The sequence below is a fragment of the Aotus nancymaae genome, unplaced genomic scaffold (assembly GCF_030222135.1).
Source record: "Aotus nancymaae isolate 86718 unplaced genomic scaffold, 86718_ANA_hifiasm-v0.15.2.pri h1tg000008l, whole genome shotgun sequence".
Taxonomy (NCBI): Eukaryota; Metazoa; Chordata; class Mammalia; order Primates; family Aotidae; genus Aotus; species Aotus nancymaae.
This window is the reverse complement of record NW_026988419.1, coordinates 18,007,729-18,027,093: the sequence shown is the minus strand read 5'-3', so window position 1 is coordinate 18,027,093 and position 19,365 is coordinate 18,007,729. Positions and strand designations below refer to the sequence as shown.

The 19,365-nt window shown below is 40.8% G+C and overlaps 1 long non-coding RNA gene across 1 annotated transcript; it reads left to right on the top strand.

The window, feature by feature from the left end:
• Positions 1-12,184: 12,184 nt before the first annotated feature.
• LOC110567660 (uncharacterized) lies at positions 12,185-15,049 on the top strand. The gene is made up of 2 exons (XR_002478012.2): positions 12,185-12,400; positions 13,115-15,049. It is a non-coding gene; the product is annotated as an uncharacterized LOC110567660 (long non-coding RNA).
• Positions 15,050-19,365: the final 4,316 nt, after the last annotated feature.

Below are 19,365 nucleotides of genomic sequence, written 5' to 3'. Positions count from 1 at the left end.
TACTGCATGTGTGGTATCAGCATGTGTTTAAACTAAGGAAAAGTGCCAAAGTTCATGTCTACACTGAACCATTGTGGAGGGAATATAACCCTATCAGCATGAAGGAAGGTTTTCTTACATAGCACACATGCAGCAGAAGCAGAATTCTGTAATCAGTGGTAAGTACAAAAGCATAAGACACCTATGAATTCACAAAAATTCTGAAGAAGGAATTGGGCATTTAAAAGTCTTATTAAAGGCCAGGTGTGGTGGCTCACATCTATAATCCCAGAACTTTGGAAGGCCAAGGCGGGCGGATCATGAGGTCAAGAGATCGAGACCATCCTGGCCAACATGGTGAAACTCCATCTCTACTAAAAATACAAAAATTAACTGGGTGTGGTGGCAGGCACCTGTAGTCCCAGCTACTCAGGAGGCTGAGGCAGGAGAATCGCTTGAACCTGGAAGGTGGAGGTTGCAGTGAGCCAAGATCATGCCACCGTACTCTAGCCTGGCAATAAAGCAAGATCCCATCTCAAAAAAAAAAAAAAAAAAAAAAAAAAAAGCTTTATTAAAAAGCATTTAAGTCATGCAAAAAAATGAATAAATAAAAGGATAAATACAATAAATTGCCAGGTACACACACCAACGAGCATAAGAAACACACTCTCAATATATTTGAAGCTCCCTTTGTTTCTCCAATATTGTTTCCCTCCCACTCCACTCTAGATATAATGCCCATCTTCAGTCGGATGTTTGTCACCCCAAAAGGCATTGGATGTCTTACAAATAGCAAAATGAAGTTCAGTTCAATCTTGTCTATGTCTAAGGCAATTCCGCCATAAGGGTTATGAATGCATAATTTGTGTAGTCCCAACGCCAGGCAGCTACCTATATGTAATATATGCAAATCAGATAATAAATACACATCAACACATTTACACACACACACACACACACACACCCCTTTATGTAACATTTTTATACATAAAAACATTGTAGTTATAAATATAATATAGGTAAATATCTTAAATATTTCAAGGTATTCAAGCTATCTCAGGTTTATACAATTCTATTTCATTTTAACAATTGAACACAAATCAATACATTTATAAAAACAGTCTTCTTCAGACTTAAAAAATTTAAATATGTAATATACTCTGTGATTTCCCTGAAAGCCACTAAACCAATTTTCTTCTCGGCACTAGGCACCCAATTACAACATTTAAAATTAAAAGTTCAAATTACCGTGGATTTTCTGCTCAGCTGCAATTAATTTTGAAACATGTTTAGAAGGACATGTTTTTCTCAACTCTCTCAGGTATCAACTAATTGTATAAGCATGATTATTCATTGTTTGAGGCAATCTAAGACATCATTTTTCTTTGTGAACATCAAATACTTTTATTAGCAGATATCACCCTTAGAATATTGGGCTGAAGGAAAGGAAACACGTAAAATTCATATATTCTCAAGTTTGCCCAGTGTGTTTGGAGAAAAATGCTTAATTCTCGGCCGGGTGTAGTGACTCACACCTGTAATCCCAGCACTTTGGAAGACTAAGGCGAGTGGATCACGCTGTCAGGAGTTCAAGACCAGCCTGACCAAGATGGTGAAACCCCGTCTCTACTAAAAATACAAAAATTAGCCAGTGTGGTGGTGGGTTCCTGTAATCCTAGCTACTCCAGTGGCTGAGGCAGGGAATTGCTTGAACCCAGGAGGCAGAGATTGCAGTGAGCCGAGATTGTACCACCGTACTCCAGCCTGGGCAGCAGAGTGAGACTCCATCTCAACAAAAACACAAAACAAAACTTAATTCTCTTTCCTTTAAAAGATAATACCAGCAACCAATGAACTATATCTTTAAACACTGAAGCAGGAAATAAGCTGTGTCCTTATCTGAAGAACTTGTATTATGGGATTGCTGATAAACACAGTGCTGTTTCTGGAGGTGATTTGCAAAGTCAGAGCTGTATGCATCCGTAAAGCATCACTGCATCCAAAGGAATCTGAAGAACCAAGCTCTAAAAGGAAGGGGAACTTCATCCTGGCTGTCTCTGCTGCAACATGGTGGAGAATGTACACTCTTACAAACACCCCAGTTAGGAAACTGATGAACACTTGAGGGACTATGGAATGTTCAGTACTGCACTGGGGATCCTAAGAACCACAGACATATTAAGCAGGCACGACCTTTCCATAAGACACTCATAGGGCCATTGGAGGAAATGAGGCACCTATAAAGGAGGGAGCCATCTTTGAGGTTGGAATGGTCAGGCAAGGCTTAGGCTTCATGGTCTGCTTTAGTCTGTTCCTGTTCTCAAGAATTTTTTTATAGTTGCAGGACCAGACTAAGATAGACCACAAACCCAAAGAACATAAATGTGGCCTGACACGGTGGCTCACACCTGTAATCCCAACACTTTAGGAGACCAAGGTGGGAAGATCGCTTGAACCCAGGAGTTCAAGGCTGCAATGAGCTGTGATTGTGCCACTGCACTCCAGCCTGGGCAACAGAGCAAGACCCTGTCTATAAATGAATAAATAAATAAATAACCAAACAGAAATTTATCACCTACAGTTCTGAAGGCTGGGAAGTCTAAAATCAAGACACTAGTAGATTTGGTGTCTGGTGAGGTCGTCTTATCTGCTTCGAGATGGGACCTTCTTGCTGTGTCTTCCCACAGCAAAAAGGGTGAACAGGTCCCATTGAGCTTCTTTGATCAGTGCACGTATCCCATTCTTGAGCTCATGACCTATTCACCTCCTAAAGGCTCCATCTCTTTAATACTGTTGCACTGGAAGTAAGGTTTCAACACATACATTTTGAGCCAATATTCAGACCATTAACAGGTTTTCCAAAATATTAAGGGAGAAAATAGGACTCTAATGTAGAATTTCAGGATGGATTACTTTTAGGTAGGGATAAGAATCACTATATACAAAAGCATGAAGTTTGTGTCAGGAGAGGATAAATAAATTTACCTGGCTGGAATAAAAGATTCTTGTAGGGCAGTAGAGAAAAATAGGTAGAATGGGAAAAGTATGTTGGAGCCAGAACAGGGGGCCTTCAAGGCCCAATTGAAAGTGAACAATGGGGAAACTTCCCTGGCCCTATTTTTTGTTCTTTTTTTTGATGAGGAGCGGAACATGATTTTTTTTTTTTTTTAATCAAGGCATTGTATACAGAAAAGCCATAGTAGAATGAAGATGTGTAAATCACATTTTTCAGGTTTCTTCCTTTTCTTATGTTTCTAATCCTGGATAACGGCGTCACCTCCTTTGATATTTGGGACTCGAAACTAAATCATCTTCAGCTCCTCATTATAACTCCTACTCCACACCAAGTCCTCATAATCTAACTTTCAGGTACTTTGCACAGTGTACAGCACCTAGCATAGAATCATCTCTTAATAAGTGTGTGTTGAATCAACAGCTGAGTTGAACAATGGGTTACATTTCTGATCTCCTTTCCCTTCTTTCCTTCCCTCTACTGCTCACTCTGTTCTGGCTCTTCCATTTAGACTTTTATACTAGTTTCTTTCCTCTCTGAACCATCCTGCACATGGCAACCAGTGCAATTGTTCTCCATCGTATGCCAGTCACGTCACTACCTCATTAATAAAACCCAAAATACAAAAAGTCAGTGGGTTCTTACAGGAAGAAAAAATACAGGTTCTGTAAGAGGACAAGTTTTTCTGAGATATGGCTCCAGCACATCTTTCTCACCTCACTGCTTAATGTATTCCCATCTGTTCTGTATCCAATCCAATTAGTGTCTTCCCTAATTACAATGAAAGTTTTGTCATTGATTTTATGAAAGTTAAGTAAGTTTAAACATATAAATTGCTTATATCCATCCATAGCACATAGTAAGTTCTCAATAAGTATAAATGGTTGTTATTATTAAGTCTGAGTATTTTCCTGCCTGGTTTCCTCCATACTCTCATCTCTGCCAACTATTTACCAACTTAACTCTTTCTGATAAAAGTCTACTTTCTTCTTAAGGCCCCATTCCAAAGCTGCCCTCAAAGGCTAAGAAAACTTTCCTAATTGCCTAGTCCAAATCTCTCGTTATTCCACCGACCCATACCTGTATATATATATACACACAGGTATATATATATCATGAAACACTGAAAGCAGTCTACTGAACAGTGGCAGGATAAACTTACACACACACACACACACACACACACACACATTCTATGGAGCAAAGATAATGAAGTATCTATATGAAGCAGATGTAACTGGTTCAAACAGCCATAAAAACCATTCTTAGAACATGAGCTTATCCCTGTAATGTTAGCAGAAAGGAGCAAGAGGAGAATTAGAAAAATAATACCAGAAATACTATTTTATAAGAAATAAGGCTGAAGTCATCTTAAGGGGAAGGAAAAGCTTTGCTCACTTGCAACTAACCCGTGTTATCCTCAGAAATAGACAAATACTCAACTGTGGTGAGGTTATGCATGCTCTTCTGTAATTCATTAGGAAATCAGATGAATCCTCATTTTCCACCACACTGATGCAAACACTGAACTGCCTTCCTCTCTCACCCCACCAGGAGATCTCAGCTCATCCACCAGCCCTTTGAAATTAGCAAAACCGAAGTAGAGCCAACCAGCTTTGGCCCCAAATCTGAAGTGTAGAGTTTTATAAACCAAAAGAGATAATTTCTTCCTTGGTGGAAAATGGGGGGCCAAGGAGGAGAGAGAGGTGGAACACAGAACTACAAGATGAAGGATGGGAAGAGGGAAAGTCAGAAATCAGATGCATTCAGAACCCCTCAAGCTGCTTGGCCTTCCTCAAGTGTGGTACAAGGAACAAGTCAATCATATGAAACAAAAATTCTCAGCCCCGATCTGCATTGCTCCATGGTGTCTACTCAATCTTTAAGCAAAACAATTTCACAAATCTTCCTTCAGTTCACTTTGTGTCTGGTCTGAGGAGGGACACAAGAAGTGAATGGTACCCGGTCTCTGACCAACATACAGAGTACCTGCAAAGCTGGGTTAAGTGGCCCCATGATCTACTTTGTTGTGAATTTTGAAGTGAATCCATGTGCTGCAGAGAAAGAATCACAAACAAGAAGTCTTCTGGGCTTCCCGCTCTGGGGAGCCTTCCCTGGCAGCAGTGGGAATAAAGGATCTCTACGGCTGAAAAGTCTTTCTTTCCTTTTTTTTTTTTTTTTTTTTTGAGACAGTCTTGTTCTGTTGTTGCCTAGGCTGGAGTGCAGTGGCGTGATCACAGCTCTCTGCAGCCTTGACCTCCCAAACTCAAGCCATACTCCCACCTCAGCCTCCCTAGTTGTTAAGACTACAGGTACGCACCACCATGCCCAGCTAGTTTGTTTTATATTTTTTGTAGAGACAGGGCTTTGCCATGTTACCGAGGCTGGTCTTGAACTCGTGGGAAATCTTATCTTCTAATCTTTGATGTTCCACACACATGCATATCATGTGTCTCAGGACCTTCCCCAGCAAATGTTACTTTCATTGAACTGATTTTGAGGAGATCCCTGGGAGATAAAGAGTAGTATTGAGATGAGCTTGGTGGGGAGGGAGCTTATTAAACACAGACCCTACAGACATGTCCATATACTGTGAGATTATACCAAGTCAATATTATGAATCAGACTTTGCTTGTAAAAGCACAGCTTTGGGCCTTGCAGTGTGGCTATTTCCGCTTTTCATTCCATCTTCTAACTCCAGAAGGAAAAGGAACGGTCTATGTATGTGGGTTTCCTGCTAGATGTATTACAATACCACATTCCTTTGGAATTGCCTCACATTCTTGACATAGTGGGAAATGGGAAATTCACCTCGTGAAGTAGAAACTCACATCTCCTAAAACTATCATCAAGGAGCCCTAAATCCCCCTAGAATTCACTTCCAGAGTTTCCCCACGTAGTGGCCAAGGGCATGCTTGACATGAAACCAGACACAGGAAGTTCTCTGAGGTCCTGCTTTTCTTTTCTGTCAGATTACAAATTCCTAGAAGACAGGATCCATGTTTCTGCCTAAGTCTGTGTGCTTAGTAAATGCTTGATCACTTAGTTGGTGCTGCTAAGATTTTCTCAGACATTTGTCAAGCAGATACAGCCTTTCATGTAGTCAGGTACTTGTTTATGTGATCTGACTTCAAAGGCCAGAAGTGGGAGAAAAAAAACGATTGTTCAATAATTCTCAGTTGATGAGTGAGAAACTCCTCAACCCCCTACCATCCTCTCCATCAGCTATAGGACTTAAAATGCAAATAAGAGTCACTCTTTTCTTATCTGTTAAATGTAAAATGTTTGCCCTGGAAGGTTGAGACTTCTCTAAATCACACAGAAAATAATTGTATTTGATTTGGATAATAAGCATTTATTGATCCCCTTCTATTTGCAAGGCATGTACAAGGTTTTTAGGGTGAGAGGGCCACCTACGAATCTTGAGCTCATAGCCTAGAAAGCCTGAGGCTTGGTGGTGCGTATCCCGACTCAGCTGCTTCCTGCCTGTGTGATTTTAGGCAAATTAGTGAACCTCCTTGAGCCCGTCTCCCTGACATGTAATATGAGAGTAATAATTCCCACTCGCAGGACTGCTGTGAGGATTGATTAGATAACATCTGGACTTTACACAGACCTTTACCTATGGTCAGGACTTGATGACTGACACTATTAGTACTGTTTTTATTGTTCTGGTATTTGCATTTGTTCTACTTACTGTAATGACTGTTGAAAAAGCTTTCCTGAGACATCAGCAGTGATTAACCCCCTGGTAAAACTGCATTAGCAGAGTAGCTGCTCAGTCATCTCTCTGGGTTCTAAAGACAAAAGACAAATTTTTGACATTAGGATGTAAACTGGGGAGGAAGCACACCGTACTGAACAATGCTGGTGAAGGGTCCAGGCCACTGGACATTAGGAAGGCTCTGGGTGTTGGGATAAAGTGAACTCGCTCAGAAAGTACTAGAGGTCACTGAGGCGAGATCCATCAACGCTGCCGCTTCACTTAAGTCCACCAAGGATCATCCTGGAACAAGGACTGTCATCTACAAGCACTTCTCCTATTCCTCTTCTGAGTTCTGGAGGTTTGGGAAGCAGCACAAATAGCTGCTTTGTGTCGTTTCTGCCACTGCCCCCTTCCTTTTTCTTACTTACAGGGAATTTTGTAGGAGTGCAATTTGAGGTCAATATACATAAGCATTTAAGACATCACTCTGCTTCAAATCCTTGAACAAATATTAACTTATTCATCATCTCATTACCCCTGAGAGTTGGGAAAGCAGAGCCCAAATAGAGGTTAGAATGTTATAATCCCATCTATAAATTACAGAGCTTGTCGTATTTACTAAATGAAGGCTTTAAGATTTTAGGAAGCTTTTCTAAATGTTATCTCTCCATCCCTATCATAGGATTTGCTCAAAATGCATTTTCAAAGAGAAAAAAATGTTAATGTCACACTGGCATGATAACCCAACCATCTCATAGATCAAAGGAGAGAGGCAGAGAAAGCAGAGGAGGAGGAGGAGGAAGAGGAAGAGGAGATGGAGAAGGAGGAAGGGAAAACCAAGACGAGGAGAAGCCCCTTCTTACTTTGGATTAATGTTCAACTAAATAGTTTACTACATTTTAAGTGGGAAAATGTTAGTTGAAAAGGTATTTGTGAACCACGAACGTTTGAAAGGAAAGCATGACAAAGATTTTCACTGTTTATGTTCAAATGACAACATGTGCAGAAAGTTGTGCAACTGAAAGTCCTTTCAAACAACAGCTACAAAAGAGATTAGTCAGTTAGGACAAGAATAGAAAGTGGAAACTTGGAAGACTGGCTACTCCTTGTGTATGATTGCTGGGGCGAGTCTGTGCTGAGAACTTTCTACAAAGGGTGTCCTTTGCAGATATGAGAGGGGGATGTCAAACTTTTGGGGGATCACTGTGGGTCCCCAGCTTAGACATCTTCTCTGCCCCAAGATGGCACCCCTTATTCTCTTTCTATGGGACACAAGGTCCTTGTCATCCTTCCATCTTATAAGCTTTCTGTCATGATTTTTCCATCATCCTAGAGAGCCTTAATATGGGCCAGGTCTCCAGGTTCCCCCACTTTCTTCTGTCCCATCCATACCCCTCACCCACCCTCAAACCTTTTTTCTTTCCAGGATTTAACTGAGAACTACAGAGAAACAGGCGGGGAATAACAAACATAGGGAGTTACGTAGTTAACATACACTGCGACATCACCTAGTCATTTTCCTGAGTATATAGATAACTTTGTTATTACTAGCTATCAGGTCCATGAGAAGCCCTTGTCCTCTTCTAGAAACCAAGAAAGCACCTGCCCTCACTCAGTCCTAAGGGGAGAATCTTTATGGGAGTAACAATAGAATGGATAATGGGAAATTCTGATGTCCTCAAGCATAAATTCAGATGTCCCCATGGAGGATCATTTGTATATCAAGGGAAGTCCAGAGAAATGATCCACAATTCAGCATGTCCCTTTGGCCAGTAGAGAGGCCACCTTAGTCCGGAAATAATGATGATGATAATATTAAAGAAACTGAACTAAACAAGTCCTTTTTCGCTATTCCATGTAATGTTTTATATCTGACCTCATAGAGGACCAGCCTTACTGTTTTGTACTCTCTCTCCTGCTGGGTAGGTAAACAGAAATTGAGGCTCTAGGCTGCCTGGTGGTTCACAAGCATGGTGCTTTTCAAAGTCCTTTGGACAGACAGGGAACCGGTTTCCCCACCACCATTTCTGACTAGCACTTCCCCACCTTCCCTGAGCAGATGATGCACTGAACCCTGGTGAGGTTTCCAGCATTCAGGAAATTATTCCCAGGCCATCAAGGAATAGGGAGATGCAACTGGAACACTACATCCCAAGAAGACAGCCCTCTGAGAGTGACCACATGGTCCTTCCCCAGTATCCTAAACTCTTTCCACATCTTCTTTGCCTTTAGAGCTCTACCTCATTTAGTATTTCTGATTCTATTCTCCTTCCCCTGGATGCCCAGTTGCTGGGTTTTTTCCTGTACAAAATTCTGGAGGGTCAGACTGAAAGCCAGTAGCTTTTACGTCTGCTCAGTCATAGAGAAGAATGGGATCCAGACTCAGAAGACTGGGGCCGGGCATGGTGGCTTATGCCTGTAATCTCAGAACTTTGGGAGGCAGAGGCGGGCAGATCACCTGAAGTCAGGAGTTCAAGACCAGTCTGGTCAACATGGTGAAGCTCCATCTGTACTAAAAACACAAAATAATTAGCCAGGTGTGGTGGCAGTTGTCTGTAATCTCAGCTACTCAGAAGCCTGAGGCAGGAGAATCACTTGAACCCGGGAGGTGGAGGTTGCAGTGAGCCAAGATTGCACCACTGCACTCCAGCCTGGGCAACAGAGTGAGACTCCATCTCAAAAAAAAAAAAAAAAAAAAAGAGCGAGCTCTGGTTCTGTATGTGAAAGAGACAGTAACAGGCAGGATGGAGTTGGATTTCTCCCACCATACCTACAATTATGCACAGTTCATAACCGTAGGGAGTCATTTCCTACTAAAGATTATGTCATTAACTCCATACGAAGAATGTGTATGCCTCCTATTCACATGACTTTGACCCTGTTTGGGGGGAATGATCATCTTGCCTTATATTATGCTGAGTCTGAATTGAAGCCCTCCATGACTTGGCGTCTCCAATAAGTCTCCTTGCATTCATGGAAAATGAATACGCAAGCCCAAACCACATCTCTGTAATCCGAAGTTTTCTCACTTGACACTAGTTACTTTTTGCTAGCCACAATTTTAAGAACAGGAGCAAGCATGCATTATCTTGCTTCAGCCTCACAAAAACTCCACAAAGAAGGTATCGCTGTTTCTTGAGAAGGACATTGAACCGGGAGAGGTTATGTCGCTTGCTCGGTCACACAGCTTTCCCAGGGAGGATCTAATTAGAAGCCAGTTACATCTGATTGTGTTGTCTCTGGTATGTTCCGTGGTGCCATTGCCAACAGCATGGCACAAGGCCACCACTTGCCCTGTCACACCTGAGATGGGTGTTACAAGTTGATTATGACACTTTTCTATAGGGCTAGTCTGTGTTTATGTACAGAATCCTCATCAACAGCCCCTGTGGATTGATCAGAGTCATTACGTTGGGTTGTTACGTAGTTTGCAATCTCTGTCTCAGGCCATTCCTCCACCAGATCACTTCAGCATCAGTACTACCTCTTAGCTCCTAATGAAGACACATCACCCAGGATGATCATCACATGTATCTGAGAGTGGCTCTCCTGGTCAAAAATCTATCATGATAGCTAAGAGGAACATTTATCTGTGTCTTAGAAAAAGCCTTAGATACCTCCTCCAAGGTTTGGCAATCGGAGGTTTCTACTAAAGATAAAAAAATGAAACTTACAGAGGCTCAACTGTCCTTGGCCATTGTTAGCTACACACACACACACACACACACACACTCCATTGCTTGTGCTTCTGCTCATACCTTGCACATGACATTCAGAGGGCTAGTGAATCACATCACTCTTATTAAAACCCATTCCATGCCCAGACTGTTGTTACACTTTAAGAGACCTCAGTTAGGGCAGTAAATGTCAACCCTATTAGTTTTCATTGCAGGAAGAATGACTGAGGCCCAGACGGGTAGGGGAGTTACTTATCACCACTCTCAGTTACTGACAGAGGCCATAGCAAAATGTAAGGCTCCCAGCATGGGGCCTTCTTCTTCTTCTTAAGTAAAATGCACCACTTTGGACAGTCAAAAGAAGTAATTTGACTTCTACTCTTTTCAAAAAATATGAAAACTCAACACTCCCATCACTGATGCAGGAAACCGCGTAAAAACATTGTCCTCTTCTGAATTGAAAGACAGCATAGTAAAACTAATGCCCAATGTCCAAGATTTTGCTCCTTGATATTTAAAGTTCATGGATCATTCTAGCAAAATTGATGCCATATAGTTCTGATTTGTATATTTAAAAATTTTATCACTGTGTTGCTTGCTCAACAATTACTTGATACTCAAGTTTCTTTTTTGTTTGTTTTTCTTAAATAAGTATATGAAGCCTTTCCCCCTTAAAAATAGGAAGGCAAATGAGGCCAGGACTAAGTGTCCCTGGACACCAAATACTGGAACGGCCTCACACATAGATGGCAAATAGGGTTTCAGTATGGCCAATTGGCTATTTCCACTTGTGTTCCAGCTGTCATGCCACACCACCTCACCTCTGCCCATCCGCCCCCAGATCTTCAGTGGTGGTGAACGGGAAGAGGGCTGATCTCATGTGTCTACCAGAGATGTTACTCATAAACGCCCTCATAATTCCCAGATGCTCTCATACTCTATGGGATAATACACTATGTCTCTTTTGAGCCAACACCCTAATTCTGCAAATGATACTCACTGGTGCCTTGAGCAGGAGGCAAAGGGGCCCCACAAAATTCTCTCATAAGACCAAGACATTATTAAGTCCATGAGGAGCAAACCTGCCTTCCAACCAACCACTCAAACCATCTCACGCTCAGTAGAGTCTGATAAATCATCTTGAGGAACTCAGGTAGAAGACGCTTCCCTTGTTAAAACATAAAGCACAGAAACCAAAAAACCTTCAAAACTCTTGTTAATATGATGTGGATCAAGATCTATAGCAGATGAATAAGAAAAGAACTGGCCTGGGGCTGGCAAATTCTTTCTAAACCTGGGATTCTTTTCCGTTCTGAGGCAGATAGAGTTTCTCTGGAAGAAAGTTTGACCCACTGAAAAATAACAGCTTTATGATGCCTTCCTATACGTCTAGACTAGCAAATGGAACAGTTCTAAAAAAAAAAAAAAAAAAAAAAAAAAAAAAAAAAGAGTCTTTGTATTTATCCCTTGAGAGATATTTATCTACGTTGTAGGGTTTTTGGAACAAAGAGAACGATTTCCTTTTTCTATAAAGTTTGGCGTCATTATTATTTTGAAAGATAACCATGCTCACTCGTTGCCAAATGACTGCTGAGTTATGCTCTCTATATATTTTTAAAAGAATTTGCTTTTGAAAAGAAGGTGGCTGGGGCTGGGGGATGGAGAGGGTAATCCACGTCCTGTCACCCACTCCCTTCCTGGCTGTGAGACACTTGTGGGCCTGGGAACTTACAGTTTGTTTTCTGTAACTCCATCTGGTTTGAAACCAAAAAGGAGATATTTGTGGAGAACAGATCACAGCATGAGGGAGAGAAGGGCTGAGGGGGAAGGGGTATAAAAATCAGATAGCTCAGCGCTTGGCTTAAAGGAGCTGAAGGAGAGAGGATTCCACTGAGTGTATGTTTTCTCTTTCACGTCTCACTTTGTTCTCTGCCATCAGGAAATACAGTAGACATTTGTCACTAGCAGCTCTTTGGAGCCTTCAATGTTCCTTCCTCCCAGGATTTGAAAGGGGACTTCAGACACGTAAGAGTCAGATTTTGCAAACCAGCAGAATTTCTGTGCGGTGTTTATCAGACAAGCGAGAGGCTGTGAATGCAGACTTTGGGAAATGGTTTAAACAGTTCATAAATCAGATGTAATTGAAAAGGAGAGTATCTCCTTTCTGAGGGCCACGTAAACCTTTCTTTTATAATCTCTTTAGTGGGGCAGAATTATAATGTGTACAAGGGCCAGGGGTCTAATGAAGTCAGATTGCCTCCAGTCACTCAAGGCAATTTGTTTTTTTCTGGCCAAATCATGAAACAGAACTGCATTCTGCTCCCTGTTACATTTATACAATAGCATCTCTTTTGATATTGTCAAGTGTGTTGTGCCAGGCTGCATAGCATTACTGATAACAAAATTCTTTGGAAAAAAATCTTTTTTTTTTTCACACACCAAATAACAGCAGCTGAAATCAGTTGGTGTTCTTGGCTGGCCAGGAGTAAAAAGTGCTTTTCATATAAAATTTCTAAGAAGCCCTAGAAACATGATGCAAAGCATTTTTACCCCTTTTTACTTTCAAACTGGTAGAATTTATGGGATTTTTGAAAACTATATTTGTTATACTGATAAAGATGCAGTTTCATATGAAGACCAGAAGACCCTAAAGGGTCTTGCCTAAGATTTTCATTTGAATTTAGTATATTAGCAGTATAAGAGGCAGGTTTGGCGGACTGATAGTGTTCTTAACTTCAGGGAGAATCAAAGATACCAGGAGCTCAGAAGAATGGAGTCTCAGGACATCAGGCAAATACCGAAGAGATCAGAGCCAAGTTCTAAAGGGCAGCCATTTCCCAGATGTCAACCAAGAGCAAAGCCAAGAGAATTATTATTTCCTGGCTGCACAATCACAGGAAAAGCCTGATCAAAGCTGGAGTGCAAGTTAAAAAGTGTAAGGTACTCAAGTGCTAGGGTCTGTGTCCAAGCCCAGTCAATGGATCATTAGTTGTTTTTAACTTCCACATTTCTTTTGCAACAGCACCTCTTCCTTAAGTAGCAATCTTATCAGACTGCCACCTTACATGATGTGTCCCATTGTCCAAGGACAATAAAGACTCTGCACTGTCTGCCATTACCTAAGAAAGATTGGAATTGACACGGACATCACAGTTGCATACGCAATAGGAATTATTGGATCATGGAGACACACATTCTGGCGTATGCCAGATTGGCACATGACATAATCTGGGTTCTTTATAGACCCAGTGGTTTTGGGTCGGTCTAAATTATCAAGAGAAGAAACTTCATCTTTAGTTTTATCTTGTACCAACCACCAGAACCCTTGCTTCTGAGCAGGGAGCAGCTGAGGAACAGGCTCTTTCTCTGAATGACTTTCAACATAGTTCTCTCAAACTTTACTCCTCCAGAAGGCCACCCTCATCCTGGCTATGGCTACTTCAGAATAAACTTGGCAGAATCATCTGTTCACATTCTATTTCAAGCCAAATTCAGTATCTCAAAGGCTTGTTCTGTGATTTGTTTTGACCTTGGGGGCTCCGACTGAAAATGCTGAAATGTCATACTGACACTTCAGACTTACAGCTACCTGTACTCCAAGTAAGATTTATCTCCAACTGGAGGGGTTTCTCCTATTAAAAATCAAACAGTGTATGGTGTCTTCACCTGCTAGGTAATATTCTATGCCCTAATGGGAAGAATGGGGCCAGCAGACGAGTGAGTGCAGGAAGGAGAACCAAAGCGGTGTCCATGCCCTTGAGAAAAGATACATTGGACCAGACAAGTTCAGTGGAAACTTTCTAACGAATCCATCAACTTCAGCTTGTCTAAGCAAAGTCATAGCTAGAAGAGTACTGAAATAGGAGAACCACATACAGGGGTTCAGGGGTGATTCCTCTGAAATCACAGCTGGAAGCATTTTGTAATGGTTCTGGTTCTGCACCCTAGATGCTATCACTCTTTCTTCCAATCACCATTAGCAGATGCTACAGGATTCCAATTTCTGAAAGTTTTCAGGCCCCTCATATGGAAGACCAAAGAAGCCAATAATGTTTAGCACTACATTTTATTCCATCCACAAATTTGGTAGAAGAGGAAATGTTTACAATTCTGCCATGCCATGAATAGGAGTTTTCCATCAGGTGTACATCGGTGTTAGCAAGATATGAATACTTGTCCACTAAAACGGCTGTTTGGTACTGCTGATAGACATCCCAATGCAATGCGGGGCTCAAAAAGTTCTTCGGTGATTGCTTCTGATAACACTGAGTGGCTAACGGTCTTCTTTCACTTCTTCCCCCACCTCAAATCCTGAAGGCAAGGTCTCTGGAATTTGAGGCTGTGCCCTTACATGCCTTCAAGGCACCTAGCTGCAACAAAGCAAAACGGAGAGTCTGCACTGCTCATTAGTTGACCCAACACTCAGCCCATATTGGAGGGGAAGTGGGATGGGCTAAGGATGTCTTCTTCCTGCTCAGGACACATTATGGTCAAGGATGAAAGGAAAGAGATGCTGGGAACAAGTTTGCATTGAAGATATATTTCTGTTGCTTTGCTACCAACGCTGTTTATAAATGATGGAATTAATATGGGTCTGTAATAGCTACTTTCCCATATAGCTCTTGTATGTACATACATAAAATTAAAAATAATAGAATACTTCCATTACTAACATGTGGTGACAAGCATTCTTCATTTACAATTTTTATTCCAAAAACAGGATTTAACATTTTAAAACCCAAGATCTGTTTGGTAAATTAGGTAACAGGGTAAACTACAGCCAGTAAGATAAATGATTATTGTGAAAAGAAAACTGTTAGCATTATAAATAATGCTTCTTATATGGATGCTAAACAGTCAATCAGAAAACACCATGGTTGTTGGTTTAAAATCAGCTTCTTTGGCTGGGCACGGTGGCTCACATCTGTAATCCCAGCACTTTGAGAGGCCAAGGTGGGTGGATCACCTGAGGTCAGGAGTTCGAGACCAGCCTGACCAACATGGTAAAACCCTGTCTCTACTAAAAATACAAAATTAGCTGTGTGTGGTGGTGCATGCCTCTTATCCCAGCTACTCAGGAGGCTGAGGCAGGAGAATTGCTTGAACCTAGGAGACAGAGATTGCAGTGAACTGAGATCATGCCATTGCACTACAGCCTGGAAAACAAGAGTGATACTCTGTCCCAAAAAAATTTAAAAATACAATAGCAAAGACTTGGAACCAACCAAATGCCATCAACAATAGACTGGATAAAGAAAATGTGGCACATATACACCATGAAATACTATGCAGCCATAAAAAAGAATGAGTTCATGTCCTTTGAAGGGACATGGATGAAGCTGGAAGCCATCGTTCTCAGCAAACTAACACAGGAACAGAAAACCAAACACTGCATGTTCTCACTCATAAGCAGGAGTTAAACAATGATCAAACGTGGACACATGGAGAGGAACATCACACACCAGGGCCTGTCGGGGGTGAGGGACAAGGGGAGGGAGAGCATTAGGACAAATACCTAATGTATGCAGGGCTTAAAACCTAGATGATGGGTTGATAGGTACACCATGGCACATGTACACCTATGTAACAAACCTGCACATTCTGCACGTCTCCCAGAACTTAAAGTAAAATAAAATTTTTTGAAAACAACAAATAAAAAAATATAATAATAATAGAATCAGCTTTTTCAAATCCGTAATATTTGGATAAGCTTTTTATTTTTTTGCCTGAAACTTCCTTAGTCAATAATAATTCAGTCTCTACCATGCTTTAAAAGGGAACCCATTACAAACTCTCTTAGAGTCTTCCTTATGCCTTACATGGCATAGTGAGTCAGTGATTTTTTTTTTTCTTCCATGGCATTAGAGAAGAGGCTAAGGGAAACTATCTGTAACTTCTCACAGCAGCGTTTTTAACCTTCTGCTAAATCCTGGACTGCCAGCTGGCAAGGCCAAGTACTCTTTAGTCCTGCGAAGAATCATGTATGTGTCGCTGGAGTTAGACATAAGTTCTTCTGTTTTAACCTGAATCATCTGCAGGAACAAACAGCAAAGTGCATCACCCCTGTTAAAGCAGCTGGCAGTATGAGCCACAAGGTAAAAATTATGAAGAAGAAGTGCCCCTCTTTGTCCCGTCACCGAGAACATAGTGTCCAATGCTGTGTACTGACACAGTAAAGTTGGTTAAAATAATTTCTGAATAAATTGAGTATAAATATTTTACAAGCGAGGCCCAGCCCACTGTAGAGGGGAAAAAAAGAAGAAACAAAACAAACCACCTGCACCTGCTCCCTGGCTATTTTCTCACAGATACTCTACTACCAAAGGAACGCAACTTACATTTCAAAAATACAATGCTTCTTTCTTCCCTGCCTTCTCTCTGCCAACTCACAAGGAGATAATTTTTAAAAGGCCAGGCCACAGTGGTTCACACCTGTAATCCCAGCACTTTAGGAGGCTGAGGCAGCCTCTTCTTCACCACCAAAGTTTCTTCACCACCTTCACTTCTGTATGCTTTCAGGTCTTCCAAAACAACCCCAACCCAGCTCTGGATTTAGATCTGTTCTTTCTGTATAGCAGCTCATGTTCCAAACCAGGGATTCATAGATTTGATTCATTTGATTACAACCTTCACTATTTTTACTCATGATACTTCTGTTATTTCCTAATATCTTAATATCACTACCATAATTAAAATTTTAATATAACTTTTCGTAATTAAAGGTCACCATACAAGTAAACCAAGTATTTTAAATGCCATTAAAACTTAACCAGGGCCAGCGCAGTGGCTCACGCCTGTAATCCCAGCACTTTGGGAGGCCGAGGCGGGTGGATCACGAGGTCAAGAGATCGAGACCATCCTGGTCAACATGGTGAAACTCGTTTCTACTAAAAATACAAAAAATTAGCTGGGCATGGTGGCGCATGCCTGTAATCCCAGCTACTCAGGAGGCTGAGGTAGAATTCCCTGAACCCAGGAGGCGGAGGTTGCGGTGAGCCGAGATCGCGCCATTGCACTCCAGCCTGGGTAACAAGAGCGAAACTCCGTCTCACAAAAAAAAAAAAAAACAAAAACAAACTTAACCAGATACTATTACCTGCTAAAAGCTCTGAGCCTAAGCCCTGTTTTTGTTTTTGTTAAAAGGGAGGTTAGTATGTGCTAGAAAGTCGTTAAAGATGCACTCACACCAAACTGAGACTTCTCTTAATCTATTCAGAAGGACTGAAAGAGAAGGCAAAAGGAAGTCTCTCATCATATGTGATTCCATGTTATCTAACTCCACATTGGTTCTATTTAACCCCACTCAAGATCATCTTGGATTTAGAATCATCTTGTGAGTCCTAGACTATGGGAAGCAAGACATGGCAGTGTTGCTCAAAATGTGCGGTTTGGACAGTCTGCAAGAGGTAACCTAGCACCAGATTAACATGTCTTAGGAAATCTGTGTTTTTAACACGTTTCTCAGGCATTACTTATACACACAAATATTTGAAAACCATTAGTCTAGATTTGTCTTTTTCAAGCATTTATTAGCCACCGGATCCTTTCTTACAATAAAATCTTGCACAAAAACTAAGATAAAAAGCAGATGAGAATAGAGAACTCTACAGGAGAATCACTTGAACCTGGTGGGGAGGCTGCAGTGAGCCAAGATCGTGCCACCGAACTCCAGCCTGGCAACAGAGCGAGACTCCATCTGACAAAAAAAAATAGAGTCCTGTAGTTGAATCAGGAAGGTGGGACAGAGAGCAGAGTTGTGACTTCACCTTCTCATGTCCCATGGTGGCATACGGACATTTTACATGGTAAAATAAAACAGTTAATTAACATACTGGAAAATGGTCAGCCTCATAATAATCAAATGCAAACCAAATAAGGACAAGATATTTTTTTACTCATAAACTAGCAAAGATATTTTGAATGATAGTGTAGATGAGGACCAACTAGAATGTTACAATGAATATTCTTATACTCTGAAAAGCAAATGGGTACCACCTTTCTGGATGTACTTTAAGATTTTTTTTTCCTTTAATGCAATACTCTACTCTCTATGAATTTGTTATGCAGAACCAGTCTGAAATTCAGGCAGATTTATGCACAGTTCTGGAACTAGATAGTGGTGACAGTTGCATAACATTGGGAATGTACTTAATGCCACAAATTTGTACAGTTTCAAATGGTTGCAATGGTAAATTTTATGTTGTGTATTTTGCCACAGTATACAAAAAGGATTATGCAAAAATATGCATTTCATTATTATTTATGATAAGAATTTAAAACTGCTGAATACCCAACATTAGTCATTGCTACATTATGGTGTTTTTGGAAAACTCTTGTGATAATTCACTTACTTAGTGAAAAAAAAACCAGGATGTGAAACTATACACACAATATTACTTCAGCCATTTCTTAAAAAATAGAATAATGTAGATAGAAATGTGTCCAAATATTACCTATAATGGAGTCTAGAAGAGAAGTAGAATTATTAACACCTTTTCCTTTCTCTTATGCCTTGAAAAGCTTTCCAAAATTTGCTAAAATTAGCACTTTCTAAAAACATTATGAGTTTTTTTGTGTGATATTTAAATTTTAGCTTATTATCTATCATTAGTGTTAGTGTATTTTACGTGTGGTCCAAGGTGATCCTTCTTCTTCCAGTGTAGCCCAGGAAAGCCTAAAGATTGGACAACCCTGCTCTACTATCTCTTAAAAAAATAAAAAAGAAAAAAAAAAGGAAAGGGAAAAAGTATATTTGTTTCCTATTGCTGCTTTATTTTTTTCTGTAAGTTATTGGGGTACAGGTGGCATTTGGTTACGTAAGTTCTTTAGTGGTGATTTGTGAGGTCTGGTGCACCCATCACCTGGGCAGTATATACTGAATCATATGTTGTCTTTTATCCCTCGTCCCCCCTCACTCTTCCCGGCAAGTTCCCAAAATCCATCGAATCATTCTTATGCCTTTGTGTTCTCATAGCTTAGCTCTACATATC